Below are 26,880 nucleotides of genomic sequence, written 5' to 3'. Positions count from 1 at the left end.
CATAGGGCTGACTTTCTTATGGTCTACCTGAGGCTTCCTTCCTTAGTGCAGTCTGCGGTTCCAGCTATACTCCCTGCCCTACCTCACCTTATAAGCACTAATTTATTTTGGTTGATTTAAGGACTCATGCTCTCGTTCTCTTTCCTATCTCTGGGGTCTTATCATGCCTGGATTCTCTTGATTTACTTCTGAACTCACTAGCCTGGTTGGAGCCTAAAGAATTTAGATGAAACACTGTCTTCATGGTTAATTATGACGCAAGTGTTTTAGATGGTCCCTAACCCCTATGCCGCCCACTAAGCCAGAACCCCTTCTAGTTCTGGTGCTGCCTCTCACTTGCTATGAATAGTAGGAAAATCTTTTCCCTTGTTGGTCCTAAGTGTACTCAATTATGATCTGAGGAGGATTGCTTCAGTATTCATTCACTCATTCATTGACCCAGCATACATATCTTGAGCTGTTATTTTGTGCTGGGAAGCTTACTGGTGTCAGTTTAAGGGATCTCAAAGGTGCCTTCACATACAGGTCACATGAGGTCCCCTCCCTCACTCATTTCTGCAGAAGCCAGAGTGACTCATTCTATATAGGAAGCAGATGTTCATAGCCAGGGCCTGTGGGGCATAGAAGCACCCCTTATTGACCCTGTTGGAGGTCTGTCTGTAGAAGGGGAGACTGGGTGGGGGAGGAAGAAAGGAAGCAGCAATGGATCTACCTTTTCCCAAGTCCTTCCTGCAGCTGAGGGAGGTTGAAAATTCCTGCATCCTGAGGTTGAAAATAGACCGAGTAGGACAGAAATAGCAGCACCTGCTTCAGTCTGCAGTCTCACAACCTGAGCTCCCAGAACGACATATGCCTGCAGGCGAAAGCACTTGCCACGGGGAACTGCAGAGGAGCGATGCTGGCCCTGAATATTGTTTTAATTACCAGGTGCCTGTACTCCCCGAGTCTCTTCTTTCCCTCCTCATCACAGATGGGGTGTTGGAGTTGACATTGGGCCAAAGACTGGGACAGAGCTGGGCTTGGGCCTCGACTTGTTGTGGGATCCGGATAGGACTTCAATTCCTCTTGGGCCTCAGTTTCTGCATCTATAAAATCAGAAAGCAGGTCTTGACTAACAGGCTGGACCTGGTGGTTCCCCTCCTTGCATTCCTGTCTCTCCTCCTTACCCCACCCTACAGCCCACAATCTTTTCTTCTTTTCTTCCTCTGCAGTGTTCATGATCTCCCTCCATTGTTTTTCCTCCTCTAAGGACTGTAGGAAACGGGGTAATTTGTGTCCAGAGCACCCAGGTTGGTCACAGAGACAGTAAGAACAATGGCAGGCCTCACATCTCAGTTTCAGTCTCTCTCCCTGTTGTGGTACCTTCAGAAACTTGGTTTTTCTGGAGGGACCCAAGCCGGGGCATCCAAGGTTGGTGCCCAAGTGGACCAGTTTGTCAATCAGTAGGCTTTTCACAGCTTCCAGGACTCTCCTTCGTGTCACTGCTTCCCTCACCCTTTGCTGCTCCCTTCTGCTACTTTCTTCCATATCAGACACTCCAGACCTCCATTCAGCCCATAGGCAGTGTTCTCATGTTTTGTCCTTGTCACCCATGTTCACTCTGCTGGCTACTTCACTTCCATCCTTCCTCATCCAGCAGACTTCCATTTTCTTTTCTTTTCTTTTTTTTTTTTTTTTTAAAGATTTTATTTATTTATTTGGGAGAGAGAAAGAGCAAGCAAGCACACAGAGGAAGAGGGAGAGAGGGAGAAACAGACTCCCTGCTGAGCAGGAAGCCCAACGCAGGGCTCTATCCCAGGACCCTGGGATCATGACCTGAGCTGAAGGCAGACTTTAAACTGACTGAGCCACTAGGTGCTCCAGGAAACATCCATTTTCTAAGGATTACCTTATTTCTTCACCAGGGGTCCTTCCTCTTTTATGCTTCCCTCTCTTGCATGCGACCCTATCCTCTCATCTGTGGGAGATTTTCCCTTCTCTGTCTTCTTTTTCTTTTTGTTCTTTATTTACCCCACATCCTGTCTCACATTCTCCTTCCATATCTCACTCTCTCATCACCCATCCCTGCCCTCCACTCCTTGCGACAACAACCCAGGGCTCTGGAAAGAACCACGGTCTTGGACATGAGATAGACATGGTGGGTTTACATTCTGTGGTCTTGAGGAACTTGCTTAAACCTCAAATACATGATCTACTCATCTTCAAAATGGTTCATTAAATAATATAGGCAAAACGTCTGTGTTGACATGAGATGACATCTGTGAAGAATCTATGTCTTAAGAGACAACAATAAATGCAGTGCCTAAAAAATAAAATGGACTGTTATAATAATCACAATCATCCTCATCAACAACAGCAACAACCAAAGGCTAGTCTTTCTCCTACTTCCCTCTTTTGATTTTCCAAGTCTCTTTCTCAGTTCTCAGGTCCTCCTGGATGAGGATGTGTCCCTATTATATGCTCTCATCACCCCCCTAAATGGTCCCTCTCCTAGTTCCTATCACACCGGCTTATGGTTGCCTGTTTGGCCTTCCTTCTGTCCTCTCCACTTGGATCGGGGCCCCTGTCTTGATCATCCCTATGTGTCTGGGGCCTGGGATAGTGCTGTACTAGCATCGTGTACCAGGGCCAGGACTAGAGTGAGGCCAATGAGGTACCTAAATCATGATGTGTGGGGAGCTCAGAGTCGTGCCTCTACAACAGACACCCAGTAAACATGCACTGAGTGGTTGTGTGTTCCTTCCCCTGTATTTTCTTAGTGCTATCAGCCTGTCCATTGCTCTTCTCGCCCCCTCTCTTCCATTCGCTCCTGTCTTCACCCACAATTTTCAGTCCCTGGCATGGTCCTTGAACATCATCAGCCTTCTCTCCCTTCTACTCTCCTCCTCCAGTATCCCCCGTGCTCCTTCTCATAGATCCTCCCAGCCCTTGTTCTGTCTACTTGCCTCAATCTGGCAAACTTTCTTCCCTCTGCCTCTTTCTTTATTGATTTGTATGGGGTTATTTTGTCCATGGAGGGAAAGGATTTCTTTGATACTCCAAAGGATCAGCCTGGGCACAAAAGCCACGGACAGCTCTTGTTTGATGTGGACAATTTTATTCCCATTCAATTCCCTGGGTTTTCAAACAGCTGCAGATCTGTGAACTCAAAACATCTGAGCTAGTTCATCCTCCCTATTCCGAAAGTGCACAGGCATATATATATATATTTTTTGAGTCTTTAACAACCTGTCCTGTATCTCACTGAACAGAGGTCACATCATTAGTAGGGCCCCGAGTTCATCCTGAGAAGTTAAAACTGTTAAATTAAGACCAGGTCCAGGTACAGCTCTTTAAACAAAGTGAAAGATACAAGCAAAAACCCAAATGACTTCCTTCTTCCTGTCACATGTTTGTTGTGTCCTCCACTTTCTAAGGTCAAAACTTTTTTGAACACTTACATCTACTATCTGAGCTACATTCACCATTAGCAGTACAATCCTTCTCTAATTAGGATATCTGCCCAAATAAAACTGTACTGCATAATTTTAAATTAAAAAAATTATCAAATAGGGCACAGGTGGCCTTATAGATTTAAAATATGGATACCTAGGTTTATATGAACAATTTGTAGACTAACTAAATGGATATGTGCTATGGGGTTTTGTGTTTCCTCACTCCAAGTGTCTGTGGCTCTCCAAAAGTTTACCATACATTAGCTAGCAGGCCTGATTTATAAAGTATGATACTTGTCTTGATATTTGCTCTAATTACTCTTAGAGAAGGGGTTAAATTCAAGATGAAAATGTAAATTCATGGAAAACCCCACACTTTGGAGACATCACCTCTACCTGGGGAAGCAGAGAGCAGTGCTGAGCTAACAAGTCCAGGCAAACAGGGAAGCAGGAGCATCTTGGGTACAGAAAATAACTAATATTTGGTGGAAGGCTAAGGTGTTGCTGCACCTTCTCTGGAGAAACATTTTGCAATGTTTGACACAATTTAAAAATGCATGTATGATTGACCCTGCATTCCCAATCCTAAGAATATATTCCACAAATATATTGGCACACGTGAGAAAAGATGTATGTATATGCAACATGAACACTGAAACGTTGCTGGGAGAAAAATGATCAGAAATAACCTAAATGTCAATCAGCAGAAGTAATTATGTTACACACACGTCTTGAAATGTCTTGCAGCTGCCAAGAAGAATGAGCTTTTATGTACCAATATGGTAAATCTTTCTGATATAAGACACCAAGGGGGATGGGCTGGATGGGTGATGGGCATTCAGGAAGGCTCATGACGTAATCAGCAGTGGGTGTTGTATGCAACTGATGAATCACTGAACACTACCCCTGAAACTAATAATACACTATATGTTAATTTATTGAATTAAAATAAATTTTTAAAAAAGACCAAGTGTTAATATCATGGAGAGGATGGTACCATTGTGATGCTTTTTAACATGTCAGCTTAGCTAGCCTGGACTATAGTCCTCAGGATGCCCTATTCATATATTTTTGGTTAGGGACAGCTAAAGAGATATGCTCTCAGGAGAACTGGAGGGCAGAAAGGAAGCTGCGGTCATTTTGTAGCACATCCGAATCTCTCCCAGTTACTCAATCAAACATTCATAGTGATGCAGCTGTGGAGGGAGGACTTCCCAGATGTGATTAAAGTCCCTAATCAGTTGACTTTGGGTTAATCAAGAGGAAGATTATCCAGGGTAGGGCTGATTTAATCAGTTTGAAGGTCTTCAGAAAGAGTCCTAAGCATCCCCTGGGACAGCTGTTGCTTGTTCTTTGCCTTGAATCTTCCTTCCCGACCACTCCCTAGGCACTAGGATTTTCAGCTCCTGGTTGTGGGGGTCAGTCTGCTTGTGATTTTTCCTCCCTGACTGCTGCCCTACAAACTCTGGATTTGCTTAGCCAGCCTCAACAACCGCATTAGCCAATTTCATCTAATAATTCCTACACATACATGTATGTATACATGTGTGTGTTTATCATACAGGTTCTCCTTTTCTGGTTAAACCCAGACTGATCAGCCTTTAGTGTAAAATACATATATATAATAAATACACAAGTTGGAAGGAAGCCCAGAAATCACCAACAGTGGTTTCTCTGTGGAGAAGATCTGTGGGATTAGAAGACAAGAGCAATGGTGGGAAGAGATACATTCCTACCTTTTATACTTTGTGTTTTAAATTACTCAAAGTTCATAGTTAATTTTTTATGGTAATAAAGAAAAGCATAAAATTTGCTATCTCAAATTGTTTTTATTTTTTTATATTATTTATTTATTTTAAGATTTTATTTATTTATTTGACAGACAGAGATCGCAAGTACACAGAGAGGCAGGCAGAGAGAAAGAGAGGGGAAAACAGGCTCCCCGCTGAGCAGAGAGCCCGATGTGGGGGCTTGATCCCAGGACATGAAGGCAGAGGCTTTAAGCCCCTGAGCCACCCAGGAGCCCCTCAAATTGTTTTTAAAAGTATAGTTCTGTAGGGTCATATTTACACTGTTGCTAAACACATCTCCAGAACTTTTTTATCTTGCAAAACTGAACTTCTATACCATTTAAACAACAGTTGTCCTTTTTCTTCTATCCCCAGCCCTTGTAACCACTTTTTATTTTTTCTTTCTATGCAGTGGACAACTTTTCGATGTCATATATAAGTAGAATCAGACTGTGTAAGTAGAATTGTGGTCATGGTTAATTTTCACACAATTTTTAAACTGTATTTAATAATTTTTTTAAAAAATTATTTATTTATTTAAGAGAGAGAGTATGAGTAGGAAGAGGGTCAGAGGGAAGGAAGAAGAAGGGAGAAAGAATCCCAAGCAGACTCTACACTTAGTACAGAGCCTGACCTGGGACTCAATCTCATCACCCTGAGGTCATGACCTGAGCTGAAACCAGGAGTTGGATGCTTAACAAACTGAGCCACTCAGGTGCCCCTCAATTGTATTTAAATAATTTCAACACAATGTTTGAAAATACTGCCAAAGCACAATAGCTACTCCTAATACCTTCCCTATCTAGCAGAAGACTATTCATAATTGGTTGACTAATTATTTGACTCATTGTTTTCTGTCACTTAACACAGACCTTATTTTATACTTAACTTCCATTTATTCAACAAATATTCATTCACTGTCAAAAAGCGTGAACTACCAGGTTGGATACCCGGGAAAATGAAGACCAATAGGTGAAATAATAAAAATTTTATTTATCATGTTGGCTGTCTTTAGAGCCACTGGAATAATGGATGTAACAAGGTCAGCACAGTTGTAACATTCTTATTAATAAAAATGAAATCCAATGTGGAGCCCAAGGAGGGCAATCCCTATTCCCTACTCTAAATCTGCTGATTGAATCTGGGGAAGCCAATCACCACTGTTCTGGATGCTTGCAGAGATGGACATTAGGGGTATATGCTCTGTGAGCTGCACCGATTGAAGTCATGTGCTCTAGTATAAAACAATTCATTGAGACATATTTTATTGAAAGTGAAAAAGAAGAGGACAAGAATGCAGGATGCACTAGAGCCTGGTTCATTTTTTTATTGTGTTTACTTTAATCATAATTCTTTAGTCAACCGAAGAACATAGATAATTTCCCTTTATTCATTCTCCTTCTTATATATGGGTAGGCTAATATTACCACTACCAAAGTGATAATACTATGAATGATAATTCAAGCCATGCATTGAGAACTCACTCTGTGCCATATACTGTTTTAATCTTTTATATGGATGGATCAGTTTAACTTTTAACAAAACCCCTATGAAGTAGGTGAATGTCATTATCACCACTTTTCCAATTAAGGAACTAGGGTTTATAAAAGTTGTAAAATGTGCTTATGGTTACGGAGAGCCTAGGAACTTTGTCAATATATGCATTGCCTTACTGAGTACATGTATTGTGGTGGGCCAAGGGGGTATGGAGATGAAGAGTATCCAGCCTCTGCCCTTGAAGGTAAGTGGAAGACAGCAGACATAAATAATGAGTTATAATTTAATAATGAGTTGTAATGTAATGAGTATATTCAAAACAAGATAGTACGAGGGTCCCAAGAGACACCCAAAGAAAAGAAAACAGAATAGGGAAGTTCAGGCTCTTGCTGCCTTTTATGTCAGAAGTCACACATGCTTACAACAAAGCTGGCATCATTTAGAACAGATGGCCTGCTGGTGAACAATGTTAGAGTCAGTTTGTAAATTGCAGTGCATGCATGCCCACATTTGCACAAGCAAATGGCATTGTTTTGGGACCTCCATACCATTCCATTTCTCTACCAGGAGCATGGTGTTTTCATGGTTCTTGGCTCATGCTGAATGATTATTCAATAAATATTAATAAATAGTTTACTATAGATAGTATGGGTTTTAGATTCCAGAAGACCTGGGTTCAAATAGAACTCCATGGATAAGTTACTTATCTTCTCTGATATTTAGAGTCCTTATTTATTTAAAAAACAAAAAAGGGGGAAACTGTAGTGAGATGCAAACCTTACGGGGTTATTCTGAGGATGAAATGAGAAACTCAAACAAAGTGATTAGTATCATGCCTGGCACGCATAAGTGCCTAGTGAGTAGTTGCGATAATTGGGTTCTTAAAATAATGACACAAAAGCATTCTGAAGGATTAAGCCAATAGGTTCCCCAAAAAGACTACTTTGGAAAATATCACTCCATTGTATGGATTTATCCTGGTATATATGTTAAATACTGAGCCATGTTTCTTTAAAATTTTATGCTGTAAAGTGAAAAATATATGCGTGCTCTATATTTGGCATAAAAGCAAAGAAAGAAAGTTGACTGTGTGTAATTCCCTTGTACCTTCAGTGAGAGTGGTCTAGCAAATGAAACAGTATGTTAGTAAACTCTTAACCATGTAACAAATCTGACTTAATCCAAGCTTTCTCTATACCCAGAGGGTGGCACAGCCTGGATTTCATCTTGTCAGACCTCTGGAATTTCAGCACTGACAAGTAGATTTCTATCTTTCTCTGGCCATACCACGCTGTGGGTATTGTATTCCTCTGACCTGCTTTATCACGGATACGGAAAGGGGCATGGAAAGGGGCTGTGAGGTTGCCAGTGGATGGTTTCTGAATTGGGGATTCAGATCATACATCCACATAGAAATCGACGTGGTCTGCCTAGCATTTTCCTCTCTGCCTTCCCTTCCCAAATGCAAACTGGAGTCTGGAAGCTGCTTAAACATTATGTCTGTTATAGAACCAAGCTATAATTTTCAGGCTAATGGAAGACATATTGGCAAAAGTTGACATTAAGTGGAACTAATTGCACTGTAACTGCAAAATAACTAAGAAATAACTACCCTATAATTTATGGTTCAGCATGGACTGCTCAGTAACTTTGGAGCTCTTCATATAGCAAGGAGCTCAGTGATGCATGAGCTGCTGAACTTTCCACCATTCAGGGGGCTCTAGAAGCTGAAGATCAAGCATCGCACAGATATGCAAGCTGTGGTTTATAAAGGCAGCCTTCCCTACTCTGTGGATAACGGCTTCATTCCGTTGCTCAGTGGATGAGAACTGTGCCTCACAGAGTCTTTGCTGCAGGTCCACAGTAAGTTGAAATCCCAAGCCTGGTGCATGCTTAAGGAGTATGTTTTTTTTTAATGCTGTACTTCTGCTCATGGATGGACATTCTGCCACAGACCAAACAGATTAAAAGAGAAAGTAAGGGTAAGTGACAAGGAATAAAGAATATGCATCTCAAAAACAAAAGCCCGGGACCAGATGGCTTCACAGGTGAATTCTACCAAGCGTTTAAAGAAAAGTTAATACCTGCTTTTCCAAAACTATTCAAAAAACAAAAACAAAAACAAAACAGAAGAGGAAGGAAAACCTCCAAATTCATTTTATGAGGCCAGTATCACCCCAATACCAAGATTAGATAAAGACACCACACACACACACACACACCCCTACAGGCCAACATCCCCAGGGAACATAGAGGCAAAAATCTTCAACAAAATATTAGCAAACCAAATCCAACAATACAGCAAAAAATCATATTCTGTAATCAAGAGGGATTTATTCCTGGGAGGGTGGATCGATATTACAAAACAATCAGCAAGATACATCATATCAATAAGAAAAAGGATAAGAACCATATAATCACTTCAATAGATGCAGAAAAAGCATTTGAAAAAGTACATAATTCATGATAAGAACTTCTGCAAAGTAGGTTTAGAGGGTACATTTCTCAACCTAATAAAGACCTTATATGAAAAACCCACAGCCAACGTCATATTTAGTGTTGAAAAACTGAGAGCTTTTCCCATAAAGTCAGGAACAAGACAGGAATTCTTACCACTTTTATTCATCGTAGTGTTAGAAGTTTTTGCCAGAGCAATCATACAAGAGAAAGGAATAAAAGGCATACACTTTAGTAAAGAAGAAGTAAGATTTTCATTATTTATAGATGATGTGAAATTATATACAGAAAACCATAAGACACCACTAAAAAAAAAACTACTAGAGCTGATAAGTGAATTCGGTAAAGTTGTAGCATACAAAATCAATGGGCAGAAATCGGTTACATTCCTATACACTAATAATGAGGTAGCAGAAAGTGAAATTAAGAAAACAATCCTATTTATAACTGCACCAAAAACAATAAAATATTCAGGAATAAACCTAACCAAAGAGATGAAAGGCCTGTACTCTGAGAACTATGAAATAGTGATAAAAGAAATTCAAGATGACACAAGGAAATCGAATAACATTCCATGCGCATGGGTTGGAAGAACAAATATTGTTAAATGTCTATACTACCCAAAGCACTCTACAGATTTAATCTAGTCCCTATCAAAATGCCAAAAGCATTTTTCACAGAACTAGAAAAACAATCCTAAAATCTGTCTGGAACCACAAAAGACCTTGAATGGCCAAAGCAACCTTGAAAAAGAAAAACAAAACTGGTGGTATCATAATTCCAATTTCCAAGTTATATTACAATCATTGAAATAGTATGGTACTGACATAAAAATAGACACAGATCAATAGAACAGAATAGAAAACCCAGAAATAAATCCACAATTGTATGGTCAATTAATTGCTACAAAGGAGGAATGAATATCTGGTGGGAAAAAGACAGTCTCTTCAACAAATGGTGTTGGGGAAATTGAACAGCTACATGGAAAAGAATGAAACTGGACAACTGTCTTTCACCGTACATAAAAATAAACTCAAAATGGATTCAAGACCTAAATGTGAGACCTGAAAGCATAAAAATCCTAGAAGGGAGCACAGGCAGTAATCTCTCTGACATCGGCTGCAGTAACATCTTTCTAGGTATATCTCTCGAGGGAAGGGAAACAAAAGCAAAAATAAACTACTGGGACTACGACAAAGTAAAAAAGTTTGTGCATAGTGAAGGAGACCATCAAGAAAACTTTCAGGAACCTACTGAATGGGAGAAGATAATTGTAAATGGCATATCTGATAAAATGTTAGTATTCAAAATCTATAAGGAACTGATACAACCAAACACCCAAAAAACAAGTAACACAATTAAAACATAGGCAGAAGATATAAACAGACATTTCTCCAAAGGAGACATGCGGATGGCTAACAGACACATGAATAGATGCTCATCATCACTTACCAATAGGGAAATGCAAATCAAAACTATAAAGAGATGGGACGCCTGGGTGGCTCAGTTGGTTGAGCAGCTGCCTTCGGCTCGGGTCATGATCCCAGCGTCCTGGGATCGAGTCCCACGTCGGGCTCCTTGCTCGGCGGGGAGCCTGCTTCTCCCTCTGCCTCTGCCTGCCATTCTGTCTGCCTGTGCTTGCTCTCTCTCCCTCTCTCTCTCTGACAAATAATTAAATAAAATCTTTAAAAAAAAAAAAAACTATAAAGAGATATCACCTCACACCTGTCAGAATGGCTAAAATAAAAACCACGAAACAACTTTGGAGAGAACATGGAGAAAAAGGAACCCTCCTGTACTGTTGGTGGGAATGCAAACTGGTGCAGCCACTGTGGAAAATAGTATGGAAGTGCCTCAAAAAGTTAAAAATAGAACTACCCCAAGATCTAGGAATCGTACTACTGGTGTTTATTTAAATACAAAAACAGTAATTCAAAAAGATATATGCACCCCTATGTTTATTGCAGCATTATTTACAATAGCAAAACTATGGAAGCATCAATAGATGGATGGATAAAGAAGATGTGGTATAAACATACACTGGAATATTATTCAGCCATAAAAAAGAATAAAATCTTGCCAGTTGCAACAATATGGTTGGAGCTAGAGTGTAAAATGCTACGAAAGATAAACCAGTCAGAGAAAGACAAATACCGTATGATTTCACTCATATGTGGAATTTAAGAAACAAAACAAACAAAGTTAAAAAGGGAGAGAGGGAGAGAAGGATAAGCCAACAAACAGACTCTTTATATACAGAACAAATTGACGGTTACCAGAGAGCAGGTGAGTGGGGGGATGGGTGAAATGGGTGGAGGGGATTAAAGAGTACACTTATCATGATGAGAAAAAAAATAATAAAAATTAATTAAATAAAAAAATAAAGAAAAAGAATATTACTCTCATTGGGATGACAGCTATCATTTCACTTAGGCTACAAATTCTAGTACTTCCAAACCACCGAGTATGGCCTTAATACACGACTTCATTAATTGCCCATTAACTAGTGTGATAATCTTCCGATATTCTTGCCACCCACTTTTCTTTCCTACCTTGCTTGTGTCCCCAGTTCTGCTCCTCACAGCTATCTCTTATCTCCAAAACCAAAAAACGTGCTCAGACCGCTTCCCTTGCTTAAACTCTTTAAATTACCTCCTGTTGTCTAAAATAGTACTTTTCAAAGCAGTGATCCATGCAACACTAATTACAACAGATGCACTTATATATATATATATGTATATAAACACACACACACATAGAGAGAGAGAGAGAGAATATCTGTATCTGTCTATATGTATCTCTCTATCTCTCTCATTAAATGTATTTTTAAAATGCTGAATACTGTGTCCCTCTCTTAGAAAGGCTGTAAGAAGGCCTGTAGAAAAGAATTTTGCTTATCTTCAGTTAAGTTAGTTTTGTTCAATCTTTGGCCATAAAAGTTCATGTGTGTATGCGTGTGTGTGTGTGTGCACACTCATGTGTGAGCGTAATGCCTCTCCTTACACCCTTATTGACCCATACACTCTAGTCTCTTCCGGAATGCACTTTGGGAAACACTGGCCCCAGGTTAGATCCTAGCTCTTTAGTGTACGTCCTTCTCTGTTCACCTAATTTATAACCACTCTTTCAGAACATCCACAGATACTGTCCCCATCAAACTTTCCCTATACTGCCCAACCAGATTTAGTCATTCCTTTAGGTTCTTAGAGCAGACCGTTCTAGATCTCTGTACATTGTTCTGTAAATATTTGCCCTTTCAAGATAAGCCAGGATTTCTCATCTTGGCACTACTGATAATTCTTTGTTATGGGGGGGGTGCTGTCTTGTACACTGTAAGATGTTAACAGTTTCCCTGGCTTTTACTCACTAGACTCCAGAAGCACCAAATTACTCCACCACTCCCAAGTATGATGATCGTGAGTGTCTCCATATATTGCCAAATGTTCAGTGGGTCATAAAATTACACCCTGTTGAGAACCACTAATCTAAGGTGTGAGGTACTAGAGGCCAGAAGTTTTGCTCACTCATTTATCTCCACACCTAATACCCATGGTTGATCGACTGTAAATACTTAATGAATAGTTCTTTGCATCCCCCCAAATCTTTGCCAAACTACAGAACACATGAATAAAATAAATTCATCTCATTATAAATAAATATCTGCATATACTATATTATTATTATATTAATATCAGTAATAGTAATGTAATTAATTATTGTCTCCAACCACATTTCAAAAAAACATGCTTCCATTTGACATATTTACTGAAGGAAACAGAAAAAGTAAAACTGGATTGTTGATATGGTAAATAGCAGTTTGGGTAAAGCATTAGGTAGTAATAGCAGCCACATGTTTAGTGTTTTTACATTTCCCAAATTACTTTCTTAACCTCATTTTCACCAACTGCAAAATGGGTACGCTGTTATCTACTCGTCAATCACAAATGGTTCTTCTGGTGGCAAATTAAATACATATTTTAGAAAGACAGAAAATGCTAGAGTACTCAAGAAAGGAGATGATAATCTTATTCAACATGTCTGAGGATTAGAAGATACTGCTCCTTATAAATTTATTCTTCTCCAAAAAATAAACTTCTGTTATTCTCTGAAGAACTAAAATATAAGTATCTAAAGACCAAAAAAAAGATTTTTAAATTTTAATTCAACATTTTAGATAGTAGCTTCTGTAAGTTATTTTACTAATATCCTTTTTCAAAAACTAATTGTATCATATTTGCACATAATTGAACTACTCCTTCATGAGACAGAATCAATCATTATAACATTCATGGGCATACTGAATCATTTCAACCTCCCTCTAGAAGGTTCAGCACATTGTACATTCTGCTATTGTTTCCTGGTTCTATTTGTTTTGTGTCATTTCTTACTTTTTTTTTTTTTTTTCCAATCAGGTACATACCTGGAGCTGTCCCTCTTATTGCTTTCACTGTGTCTTTGCCTAAGACTGCCCTTAAAAGTGTGTTGAAACTACTTATCTTCTATAAGGATAAGAAAAAGACATATGAATATGTGCGTTTTACTTAAAAGCAAACTGAGAATAAATAGGGCCTGGAATCCTCTTTCTTAGGAAGAAAACATGTGGACATTACTGTGTAGATACTGAGATGCCGGTTATTAACTGCTCCGAAATCTTTTATTATTTCTCCTCTTTTCAGATTTTCAGACTACATTATTATAAAGAAATGGCATTGTTGTTTGGGTGGGTACCAGACAGGGGAGGGATGAGATTACATTCTGTGTATGCAGGAGGAACAGTGAAGGAGGGTGGGAGAAGATAGAGACGGAGAAAACAAGACAGATGAAAAAGTAGAATATCTGAGGAGAAAGGTGGCAAGTGAAAATTCTGGGTGTTAATCTTCTCCTCTAAATGATATATTCTACTTCTATTATGATCTTGTGGTAGAAAAACAGTCTTCAGAGAGAGACTCTTCCCAAATATGTAAGTATGTTCTTCATGTGAAGGAGTTTTAACTACTTTTAATCAAATGAATACTTGGTATATGAAATAATGGTTATCTAAAAATGGGCGCTGGCATTCATGTGTAACAGAATTTTCCTGTGACCCCAGCTCCCCTTTAGAATAGATTATTTTTCCCTTGGGTGGAGGTCATAGATTTAAGTTCTTAGTGTTCCCTTTGTTCTAGGTAAGGCTTTCTATCAAGGAATTTCTGATATTCCCTCTCCCAGTACTCTCTGCTGCCACAGTGAGACTTAGGAAGCACAGAGCTGGTGATAATTAGCACTTCCTGTACATTTTTTAAGGTTTTATTTATTTGAGAGAGGAGGGTGGGAAGGAACAGAAGGAGAGGGACACGTGGATTTTGCATTGGGCAAGGAGCCTGACATGGGGCAGGATCTTACCTCCCTGAGATCATGACCTGAGCTGAAATCAAGAGTCAGATGTTCAACCAACTGAGTCACCCAGGCGCCCCGCCTCCTGTACATTTTTTATGCATACAGTCTTAATTCCTTGAAAAAAAAAAATGTAAGTAGACCTTTACAATCAGAATCCAGAAATTCTGGGGTTTATTTTAGGATTTCATCTGTAAAAGAGGAATGATATTATCTAACTCGGTGCTTCTTGAATTTTAATGTGAACACAGGTTACCTAGGGATTTTGTTAAAATGTAGATTCTAATTCAGAACGTCTGGGCTGTGGCCAAGACTCTGCATTTCTGTTGTGGTATTTAACTTATAAGGTTTGAGTAACGATTAAATGAGGTAAAACAACTTAAAAGTTCTCAAAGGACTATGCATATAAAAGCCAAAGATTACTGTTATTTTCTGATGATATACTTATACTAAAATAGACTATCCAGAATACAGTTGAAAAGATGCGATGAATTTTTTTTTTTTTTTAGGTAAAAGGATTGGTGTTAGAAAATCTGGGTTCCAGTCCTATAGCTTTTGGGCAAGCTACCTCTTGAGTCACTACTTTCTGGCATGTAGAATGGGAATGACTGCTCATGTTAAAAGGATTACATCAGGAAATGTATCTAAATTCCCTGTCATTGGTTCTGGCACCTAACAGGCAATCAGTGCCTGGCAGTTGTTTTATTACATTGTAACAGAAGGCATAAGGTATAGATACCAGTATCTCTGTCACTTTGCTCAACTGTATGTTTTAAGATGGCTTGCAATTGGATCCAGAGACTCAAAAAAGAAAGAAAAAAAAAAAGAATTGAGATTATTAACATGAGAAATGGAAATTTTTTACTTATAACTGAAACAAAAGTCATCTGTGACTGAGAGGATAATGGGGAGCATTTTGAGAATGTTTACCCCAACACTAATTTATTCTTAATAAATATAATAATGTGCATTCGTGGCAATTAGAATTACAGAGTTGAAATTTATAAACCCACGTGTGTTTTATTTATTCAGAACAGTTCAACCTGAATTGAGCTCAAGTCTCCACTATTACTACCAAAGAAGAAAAGTTCTTCTGTGGACGTTAAGAGTGTGAAGCACCTTACTACGGAGGAGGAGGAAGATGGAGAGAGCGCAGGTAGAGCAAATGCTTAACTCTATTAGTTTGGATTGTCATTTCTTACTCACTTTTTAAATCCACATTAAACTTATTTTCCTGGCAACGCCTTCTACTCAGAAGTTTTAAAAGTAGCCCTTGCTACAGAAGATAATATAGAAATGTATCCTCTGTAGCAGGGGGGGATAATAAGCTCCAGGACCAGATCTGGACCTCCACCTATTTTTGCGGATAAAGTTTTACTGGTAAACAGTCACGCTCACTCATTTACATATCACCTATGGCTGCTTTCACACCATAACAGCAGAGTTGAGGGGTTTTGATAGAGACTGTACGGACTACAAAGTATAAACTATTTACTATCTGAACTTTTACAGAAAAAGTTTGTCGAAATCTTCTTGAGAGGAAAATAAATCTAGCATTTGTCAATGTCAAAGCCTACTATATGCCATGTCCTTCATCCATGTTATTTTAATCAAAACCACATTATAAAAATTTCTTTAATGATTTCTAACTTGCCCGTAAGTGTTGCAGATACAGCAATAATCCGTAAGACACAGTCACTACCAGCTTATGTTACAGAGATGGGTAAATGTGATGACACGTAATATGAACTGTAGAATGCTATAGACTCATGTAGTTAGAAGATCCAGTTGATGTGGTCATGCAACACAATATAACTTTGAGATAAATATTAAATATTCCTACCCCCCATTTTAACAATAAAGAAACTGGGACTCAGAGAGGTTGAGAAACTTGCCCAAAGTCAGGTAGCTAAAACATCAAAGTTGAATTAAAAAAAAATACATACTCACACACATATACATACATAACATATTTCTTTTCTTTTCTTTTTTTAAAATTATGTATTTGACAGAGATAGAGAAAACACAAGCAGGGAGAGCAGCAGAGGGAGAGAGAGAAGCAGGCTCTCTGTGGAGCAGGGAGCCTAATGTGGGGCTCAATCCCAGGACCCTGGGATCATGACCAGAGCCTAAGGCAGACGTTTAACCTACTGAGCCATCCAGGTGCCCCCCCACATATTTCTAACTAGAAACCCATGCTCATTGCTCAACTGACACTGTGCTTCTGGAGTGTGTCTTAGAATTGCTGTCTCCCTAGTATCTTCCTTCTTATCTGTCCTGCCTTATCCCATTTTCTGATTTCAGGAAAATTTCTAGAATTCTGATCACTTTTTTGGCATGGTACCATTCCTTAAGTCCATTTTCTCTTTGGACCCATGCTATCCTAGTGCCTGGCCCATCTGACTTAATGTTCTCACCAGTATCTCCTTTATGTGCCTTGATGTGAGGTTTCTCAGGATCCCTGGCTCTCATCTGACCACATCATTTCTACACTCAGATTTTCCCTCAGTATTCCTGACCAAAAGAACCCATGATCCCCCATTAGTCAATCACTTTGGATCTAATGATAAACAAACAGTGAATAACTCCAGTCAATTTAACATTGGGATCCAGACGGATACTGCTGTGTCCTGTCTTGCCTAGTACGTCAGCAATTTTACAAGGAAAGATACATTAAAGCACTGTAAGGAAGACCCTTGCACATGGAATCAGTAAACCTACGTTTAGGTCTTAGCTCTATTACTGTTTTTTTTCTCATTTGTGAAATTCAGATAATTATAGGTATCTTACAGACTTACTGTGAAGTTAAAATGAGCCAAGTTTTTGACGGCACTTTGTATAAATATAGGTAATTGCATATATATAGGGTGATGGTATTAATGTTAATTTTACTATTAGGTATTGTGTAAATGCATTTAAACTGTCATGCTAATAATTTAATATTACAGTGGGATAAAGAGGACAAAAATAAGAACATGGGAGATTAGAAGCAAAATATGAATACAAAGTACTGTTTCAGGAAAAAACAGAGGCAGAGCATAACCTGGAGGATCAACAAGACAAATGCCAGAAGACAGGTAATCTATGGAAAAACCAGACACAAAAGACAACAGAAATCCCATGCTTTACTCCACCTGAGGACTTAGAAATTGCTTCTCTAATTCAAAGGAACTGGATGCTTCCTTCTTCTTAATATATATTTTATTGTTTATAAAATCTAGTGTGTTTTACACATAACATAATTTTTCATTTTCTTCTTTTTTATGATTAGTTTTCATAAAACAAAAGTGTACAGATTGATGGCAAATGGATGCGGGTTCCTTTTGGAGGTGGTGAAAATGTCCTAAAGCCGATTGTGGTGAGCGTTTATGACTGAATATGAATATACTAGGAAACCCCGAGTTGTAAACTTTATACTGATCCACAGTGGTAGTCATTGTGCAACTAACCAAACACGTGCAGTGGTTTACTTCTCCAAGCACATGGGAGGGTGGATCTCCCACTCCAACTTTGGAATTAGCATGCCAAGGTGACTTACTTTGGCCAGTGAACTATGAATGGGGGTACCATGAGTCACTTAAAGACAGAGGGTTTATGAGCCACTATGTGACTGGACACATTTCATTTTCCACTTAAGTCTCCATCAGGCTGTGCCTCAGCTCACCCTTGTTGTCCCTAAGAGGGAATTAAACCTTTTCTTTAACCCACTGAAACACTGGTGGTGTTTGTTATCTAGCATAACTTAGCCAATCCTGAATGTTAAATCTAACCTGTCATAAACAACACTGAAAAACTCCAAGCCTTCCCTACAGAAGAATTTGCAACGGCAAGCTCGCCACATACGAGGGGCAGGCCAACATATAGGCAGATCCAGTAATAATTTTAGAAAGGACAAAAAGTGAGTGTTTTCAATGTCTTTTCTAAATTTCATCAGTTAAATAAGCCACTCCTCCCTGGAGGAGTAGGGAGGACAAAGAAAGACCATGATTTGTTGAAGTGAAAGTTCCATTATGGACACATGATTCTATGGGAATGGAGGTTCTTCTTGAGTAAGAGGGTAATTCACTTAAACTCCCCAATAGTATTTGAGTTCTCCATTAAAAAGTGTTGTGTGGATTAAGTGAGGTGATGTATGTGAAATGCTCTGTGAATTGCAAACTGCTACATTAATATTAGTTATGATCTTCCATTCTGTGAAATGAATACAACATTCTCTGCCCTGTTTACTTCCCACAGTTGTACAGAATCCCACTCAGATGGGAGATGAAAGTAACATCACTTCATAAATTTTAAATACCCACATGTATCTAAGCCATTAGTATTATTTTAATATGTGTTCTTATCAATAATGCATGTATTTATTTACTACCAGGCTCTAAAACTTCCTAGAACTCTAATGTTGAACTAATGACTCTTCCTCTGATAAAAGTTTCCCTTTTCTAAAGAATGGAAAGAAGTATGGTATCTACCTGTTAAGGACTAAATGAAAATTGCTTCACAGAGTTTGGAATTTTGTCCCCCATAATATGTAATTGTTAGTGTTATCCTCATCTTAGAAGGTCTTTAAGGTAGCACCTCATGGACACTATTTTATTCACATTTGGCTGGGAGATGATCTGATTACCTGGGATAAGTCAGGGTTAAATGTGAAAAGGAACACTTTTTTTTTTTTTTTTTTTTTAAGTAGGCTTACACCCAGCATGGAGCCCACCTTAGGGCCTGAAGTCACAACCCTGATGTCAAGACCCAAGCTGAGATCAAGAGTCAGATACCCAACCAACTGAGCCCTGAGAACACTATCTCTCAAATATGGATTTAATCTACATGCCTCAACCCAGCTTTTGTCAGTAGTAACAGTGAGGCACTGATCTCTGTTTATGAAGGTCTATTATTTTTACCTATTAGTCTTCAAGTTTCAACATGAGGTTTGGCCTCTGAGAGCCTACAGTGTTCAGAGGCCCTCTGCCAACCCTCATTAGACAACATAAGAGATAATTAGACCCTTTCTTTAGTTCACTGGAATGTTGGTGTTGCTTGTTACATAGCATAACCTTGCTCATTCTAACTAATAAATCTATCAAGTTATAGGTCAAGCTGGGTGATTTAAAGCGTCCCCTACAGAAGGTCTGCTTTGACAAGAGTAGAGGAAAGGAGTGTTGTATATTGACTTCCTAAATTCCCAAAACTTTTGTTAATAGATATGTCTGAAATGACTCAGAGTTAATGCTTTGAGTTAATGCTCAGAGTTAATTGATACATTGCCATCTGCAGCACAAAAGCCTACTTAGACTTCTTAGCAAAGATAATGACAAGCAAAAGAGAAGGAAGAAAGATAGGACAGAGAAAATAAATCAGTGTGGGTAATTGTAAGGCTGATTGCTGCATGAGGGAGTTTTCAGTTCCATGTGTCATATTTGGCAGCCATGGGTCGCACATTACTGAAGCTGGATTTCTTTACAACAAAGGGAAGTAAAACCAACGCTATCAAAATGCACCTGCCCCTCTTGCCATCACCAAATGAAAAGAAATTAGACTGACTAATCTGCACCTCTTTTTGGGTTTAACATCATTAGAGTTTGGGTTTTCATTTAAATTGAGACAAGGGTCAAGAAGAATGTTGCATTTTCATCTTTTTCTTCTGAGGAAAACCCTGCAATTTTGAAGGCAGATAAATGAAGCACATATAAGACATGGTGAGAGCCTCACTACCTTCAGAAACGAGCCTAGATGCGATTGAGAAAACAGACAAGATTTGAGCATTAAACCAGAAAGTCTCCCCTGAATTCATGTTCTAGATGCAAAAAGTAAATATGGCAATGGGAGCTTTCCTAAATTAGAGCCACATTATCATTAAGGATATGGAAAGATAGATGGGTCTAACATTTGTTGAACACATACTATGTGACAGGAATTGTAACTCGTGCCTGTAAGCCTCACTTTCCCAATAACTTTTATACAGCACTTGTTATTGGATAGATGTCTGTCGGGTGTTTTACATGCACCATCTCATTTAATTTTAACTACAAGTCTGAGTAGATTTTCTCCTGTTTTCAGATGAGGAAAGACCAAGCTCAGAAAAGTTAAGTGAACCATAACAGCTAGTCAACCAGCTAGTGAGTTGGGAATACTGAGATTTGAATTCCAATCTGGTTGATATTAAAGCTCAGGCAATGTCCACAATGCTGAACCATCCCCTGGAGGTTTCTAGTGTCTCCTTCTGCAGAGGGGATAAAGCTCTTCTGCAGGGTCCCTCTGCTAATCTACCATGTATACCGGGGCTAACGGTGTCTCACAAAACCTGAATTCCATAGGATGTTTCCTTGAGTTGGAACAGAATCAGATTCTTTGCAACTTCTACTCATTGACACTAATGGAGTCTTCTGAAACAACACAGAACAACAGTATTTCTTCATTGGAAATAGCAATTTAGTTGCTATTCAATCTTCATTAGAATGTTTCCTGACCCCTTTCATCATTAGTTCAATGTTTCTTTAAATGTGCTGCTGTAAAGGGACCATTCCGTGTTTTGGATAGAGAAATGTGCCCATTTGGATCTCAATCATTCCCCTAGTACAACATTCAGATTTAAAAGTTTCACTGTAAGTTTCATAAAACAAATTCTCTACCACATAAGACTTCTCTATTTATAATCATTCGCATTTCCCAATTGCTGGAGAAGTGATATAAGCTGCAGTGAAATAAATGACATTTCATTGACACACAGTGGACAATAAAATGACATAATTATGTCCAACATGCATGAATATTTTAGAACTATGCCCAGAGAATGTTAAATAAATCTCTTAAAATTCTGCAACTGCAGCAAGCTTTTGGTTCTTCTATTCCACTCTACTTTCTGTTCATTGGCTTTTAAAGGAATTTTGTCAGTAGAATCATGAGGGCTTTTCCTTATATTTTGTCATCTATCCCATTTCTGTCATTCTCTAAGGAGCTCAATGTATTTATCCCTTTGACTTCCATGGATTATTTATTAAACGCATTTTTTTAACTTGTTAATTTTAAAATTTACAGTTTTGTTTTCTCCCACTTAGAGAAAGCAACATTATTGTTTAAGAAGTGTGCAAAAATACAGGGATGTTTCTTTGTCTTTACTTTTTTCCCTTAATTTTTAATCTTAATGTACACTACATGACCACTGCAACCTAAGGGGTCTGTCTATACCTCCAGCTTGTTTGCAGTGTCTGACATGCTGAAGACCCATAAAAGCTGGTAAAGAGACAGATCTCTGGGAACTCCAATCGGTTATAGAAATGATTCTTGCATAAGAGGCAGGATGAAGCAGAGACATCAGCCTTTTAAATTCTAAGATTCAATAATTTGCAAAAGAATGGAACTTGGGCAGTGTAAGATCATCTTATCAGTAACTCCTGAATGCTCCCCACCGTCCTTTAAATACAGTTTAAAAGTGCGTGGCAACATTTACGGTGTGAGGGATTAGCAGACCTCTGCCTGTGTCTTCACCCCAACCACCCTCTTACTTGTTCCTGCCACATCACCCCCACTGGCTTTATTTCGGAATCCCAAATGAGCTGAACTTTTTGCACATCAGAGTATTTTTTTCTACTTTTCTGCTTGGAATGCTTCTTTCCCCACTTGGATAATTTCCTCACTCATAAACTCTCACTTAAATGTCATTCTCCTAAGGAGGCCTTCCTTGTGTATCCCCAGCACAAAACCAAATACACAGTGGTCCTTGATACTAATAAGCTGAATTATTAAGCAATTGCCACCCACAGTGTACATTATCTATATTTGACTAAGTGGGAGACAAAAAATAAGACGTGAAGCTGAAGAAGCTTTATGTTAAGCCCAAAAGCAAAAAAAGTCTTAGCTTGTTTGATGAAACGATACCTATTCGTTATATTCACATAACATCCTTTGTGAGGAGGAGCTAATTTCCTTTTCTTCTTTTTAAATAATGGCTCCTGTTTTTTGTTTGTTTGTTTTGATTATGTTCAGTTAGCCAACATACAGTACATAATTATAATTTCTTCTTTCATGAAATTTAGAGTAGATGAAATTTGAGATAAACGCCAATGAGTATGAGATTGTATATCCCTTCATCCAACAGATCTAGCCTTTATGACTACATTTAAATCTGTGACCGGTACTTGGAATAGCACCATGATGGGATGGTTGGCTTTGGTCTCATTACTCAAAGGAAAGTAGTAGTGATGTGAATTTGTATGTGCTGCATCAAAGACATGGGATGTGGAGGAGCCAGCTAGGATAAAATTGTGCTGAAGTTCTGGTCTCTGGCTTTTTCTTTATGAAATGCAAATCACTCAAAAGGAAGGGCAGTGCCAGTTGTCCAAAGGGACAAGGACGGAGCTAAGTGTCACAGTCCTCATCTTCATGATGGGATTGGCCATAACCTCAAAGGGAGGCTGCCAGTCCAGGGTTCAGGTTTGGATGATACACTATACTGATCAGCCAGATGAGCCCTACCTTATTCCTCAAAGAAAAGGCATTTTAGGGGCACCTGGGTGGCTCAGTGGGTTAAAGCCTCTGCCTTCGGCTCAGGCCATGATTCCAGGGTCCTCGGATCGAGTCCTACAATGGGCTCTCTGCTTGGCAGGGAGCCTGCTTCCCTTCCTCTCTCTTTCTGCCTGCCTCTCTGCCTACTTGTGATCTCTGTCTATCAAATAAATAAATAAAATCTTTAAAAAAGAAAAGAAAAGAAAAAGCATTCTACAGGTATAGAGTTAGACAACATCAGCTCATGTCTATGATCGAGCCAGGACAGATACGATATACTGAGCAAATAAACAACCCCCAAGTTTTAGAGGCCGAAAAAAACACAGGTTTCTTTCTTTCTTTCTCACAATACATGTCCATGCAGGGCAGCAGAGTGCTCTGTCATTATAGTCAATTAGGGACCCTGGCTGATGGAGAACACATCCCTACATATGCTTCCAGGATTACCGAACACTGCAGTGTCTGACACTGCCATGATAATTAAATACGTCTCAAAATGACACACAGCTTATCTGCTTACATTTTGGGGGGTCAAATCCAGTTATGTGACAACATCTAACTCAAAGAAGGTAGGGAAGTATAATTTTCCCATGTGCCAAGAAGGGAGAAAATCTGGAATTTTTTTTAACAGACTTAATAATTACTACAGTCTGCTTTTCTAATAGCAAACATATATATATATAAATCAGTAAATTAGGAGAAGTCTTCAGACCTATAAATGTAAATGAATAATCATGCTTTGGTAATATAAGCATTGGTAAATATTAATGTTCTATATAGATGTTTTACATGTTCAAATGTTTTATGTATTACTATATTATATAATATATATAGTTAAAAATTATATATAACATATCTATAATATATATATAAAACTTCTCCTTCCTGCTTATAAAATATCCATTCCCACACCACCGAAAAAAAGAACTCAAGAGGTGAACTCAAGAACTTGAGGCAAGTCATCGACTCATTAATCAGCTTGAAGTCCAGACTCCTGAATAGTTCCCTGCTCTTTCTTTATCAAGTCTAGAGGTGATTGTTTTTGGTTCAGAGATGAATTACAAAACTCAACTGAAAACCCATTTTATAAGCCAATATCCAATAAAATAACATGCACAGCTTTACCATAATAAATACCCTCTATCATAAATAGAGGAGACACAATAGGTGGTCTATCACAACTACGAAATCCTACTAGAGAGATGTGACAAGGTTTCCTCTGGGAGTACAAAAGTTCCCAGATTAGTGGATTAGTGTCCCATTCTGTTCCCCAAGTGAGTCCTCTATTCCTTTGCTTTCTTTGGCCCATGATACTGTCATGGTCCATTTTCTGTTCATAGAAATGGGATTCTTCCATTTCCATTAACCTCCTTGGTCCCACCAAAAAAAATGGGCATTGGAGAACATGCCCTATGCAGTGGTTGAGCATCTTTCTCAGTTTCTTTGCTGCTTAGGAGTTTGAGAATCCTAATATTATTTTAAATCTCAAACAGTCATAGACTGTGATTTGCTTGCAGTGTCACTCCCTTAAAATGCTAGTAGACCTCATATCTCTGAAACCAGTCACTTCTATATGCTAATACCACTCTCACTGTTCTTTCCTAGATATATTTCTTAGATTTGATATATCTTTGCTTGAATCTTCTCCTTCCTCTCCCTGCCATTTTAATTATAACAACCCATAAGGGATTCTCGGGAAAGCCAAGATTTCTCTCTCTTCCCCCCACCCCAGTCATTTTTTTGCAATGGAATGCATTTACTGGATACTGAACCTAATTGTACTTTTCCTCTGAAAAACCTTAATGGACTCAAGAGGTTTTAACTGTGGTTGTAATGGCCATTCCTTCCACCTGACCCTTGCTGCAAGTCTAAGTTTTCTTTGGTATCTGTTATAGTCAATGACATTCTTTTTTTTTTTTATTTTATTTTTCAGCGTAACAGTATTCATTATTTTGCTCCACACCCAGTGCTCCATGCAATCCGTGCCCTCTCCAATACCCACCACCTGGTTCCTCCAACCCCCCAGCCCCCGCCCCTTCAAAACCCTCAGATTGTTTTTCAGAGTCCATAGTCTCTCATGGTTCACCTCCCCTTCCAATTTCCCTCAACTCCCTTCTCCTCTCCATCTCCCCTTGTCCTCCATGCTATTTGTTATGCTCCACAAATAAGTGAAACCATATGATAATTGACTTTCTCTGTTTGACTTATTTCACTCAGCATAATCTCTTCCAGTCCTGTCCATGTTGCTACATTCTTGATGTTATATATGTTTTTTAAAGACTGGGTTGAAAAACAGTTTCTTCTTTTAATCCTGCAAATTACTAAACCCCAGAGTGTCTCTACCTGCTTCTATTTAGTTATTTTCTGAACTCATTCGTCTCTTGTAGCAACTTGCCAAGTGTTGCCAGAAGCACCTACATCACGTACCACATCACATGAGCATGATGGTGATGATGACGACAACCCTTAAAACTCAATACCTTAGGGCAAGTCCAGTACTGGCAACGGCTCTTTACTCTTTGCTGCCTCTCAGGACCCACATGGTTGCAAATGCTACCCAGCCACAGGCTTCTATTGTCACTGCAGAAATGGAGAGTGGCTCCATTCAGTAGTCCAGTGACTACTGAAAATCTTGGTACATATTTTCTACTTTGTTGGAATGTACAGGCTCTCTGTTCAGGTGAGACTGTGGGATTTGGCCACCAGCTAGAGATCTTTTCTCTACTCCCACCTTAAACCTTGGGCTCAGTAGGAAAATTAAAGTTCTAAATTGTACATCTTGTCACAAAGCACAGTCTAACCTGAGGATGCTGAGACAGATCTGTACCCACAGCAGTGACCTGAGTAACAGCTTTTCTGCCCATGACTATGATTGTGGCATTTGTGGTTATGCGATCTTGAATACCTATTAAATCATCCCATGCCACAGTGTCCCCATTTTTAAGAAGGTATGATCCATTACATATCCCTCATGGTGTTTCCATTTCTCTAAATATCTTGAAGATATTTATGAGATACCACTTGGGTCAAATGCTATACTTACCTTAACAATCATCATGGCTTTCAATCAAAGTAACATTGTTGCCATTGTTATTTTATTGACCTTGTAGAGTAACAAGGGAATTTCTATGGGTAGTTGGAAAGACAGATTAATATCAGCCTTCAAATTATTACCCTTCCTCTGTTTATGGATCAGCAGAAAATTGTTTTTAGAATCAACAATCTTTGGGGGATACCTTTGCTTGCACAGACAGAATTTATCCTTACGTGACTGGTCGGGGGTGATATTCATTTACTCTGGCCCCAATTCCAACATAAATATTTAGTATATACAAGAAGCTTGCAACGTAGATGACTGGTTGTTAAAATACAGAAAGATTGCAGAAAGAGTCATTCTAGCTTTGAGGAAGTTTGAGGACACACTTCTACCGGAATGGTTTAAGTTTAAGTGTTCCTAGAAACAAAGTGCGTAGCTCAGCTGTCAGGGCCCAGCACAGATGCTGTGTCCTCTTGAAACCCTCTGATTTCAAAATTATCACATCCTTATTTATCAGGGAAGCACAGAAAACTAGTGGTTTAAGGCATGGCAGCTGTGTTAGACAACCTCAACTTACATACCCCTCCGCTAGTCACTATCCGTGTGGCCTGGGACACATAATTCAACCTGAGCTCCTGTACTTCATCTGTATACCATTTAGTATTGCATTATCTGCCTCCTGGGGTTTTTGTAAGAATTAAATACTACTATACATGTAAACCACTTAGAACAATACCTGACGAGTGATATGCACTGAATTACTATTTGCCATTTTTAATAGCATGGTCCCTCA

Source organism: Enhydra lutris, unplaced genomic scaffold, assembly GCF_002288905.1.
Source record: "Enhydra lutris kenyoni isolate GAN:26980312 unplaced genomic scaffold, ASM228890v2 scaffoldscaffold13, whole genome shotgun sequence".
NCBI classification, from domain to species: domain Eukaryota; kingdom Metazoa; phylum Chordata; class Mammalia; order Carnivora; family Mustelidae; genus Enhydra; species Enhydra lutris.
This window is presented reverse-complemented; position numbering follows the sequence as displayed.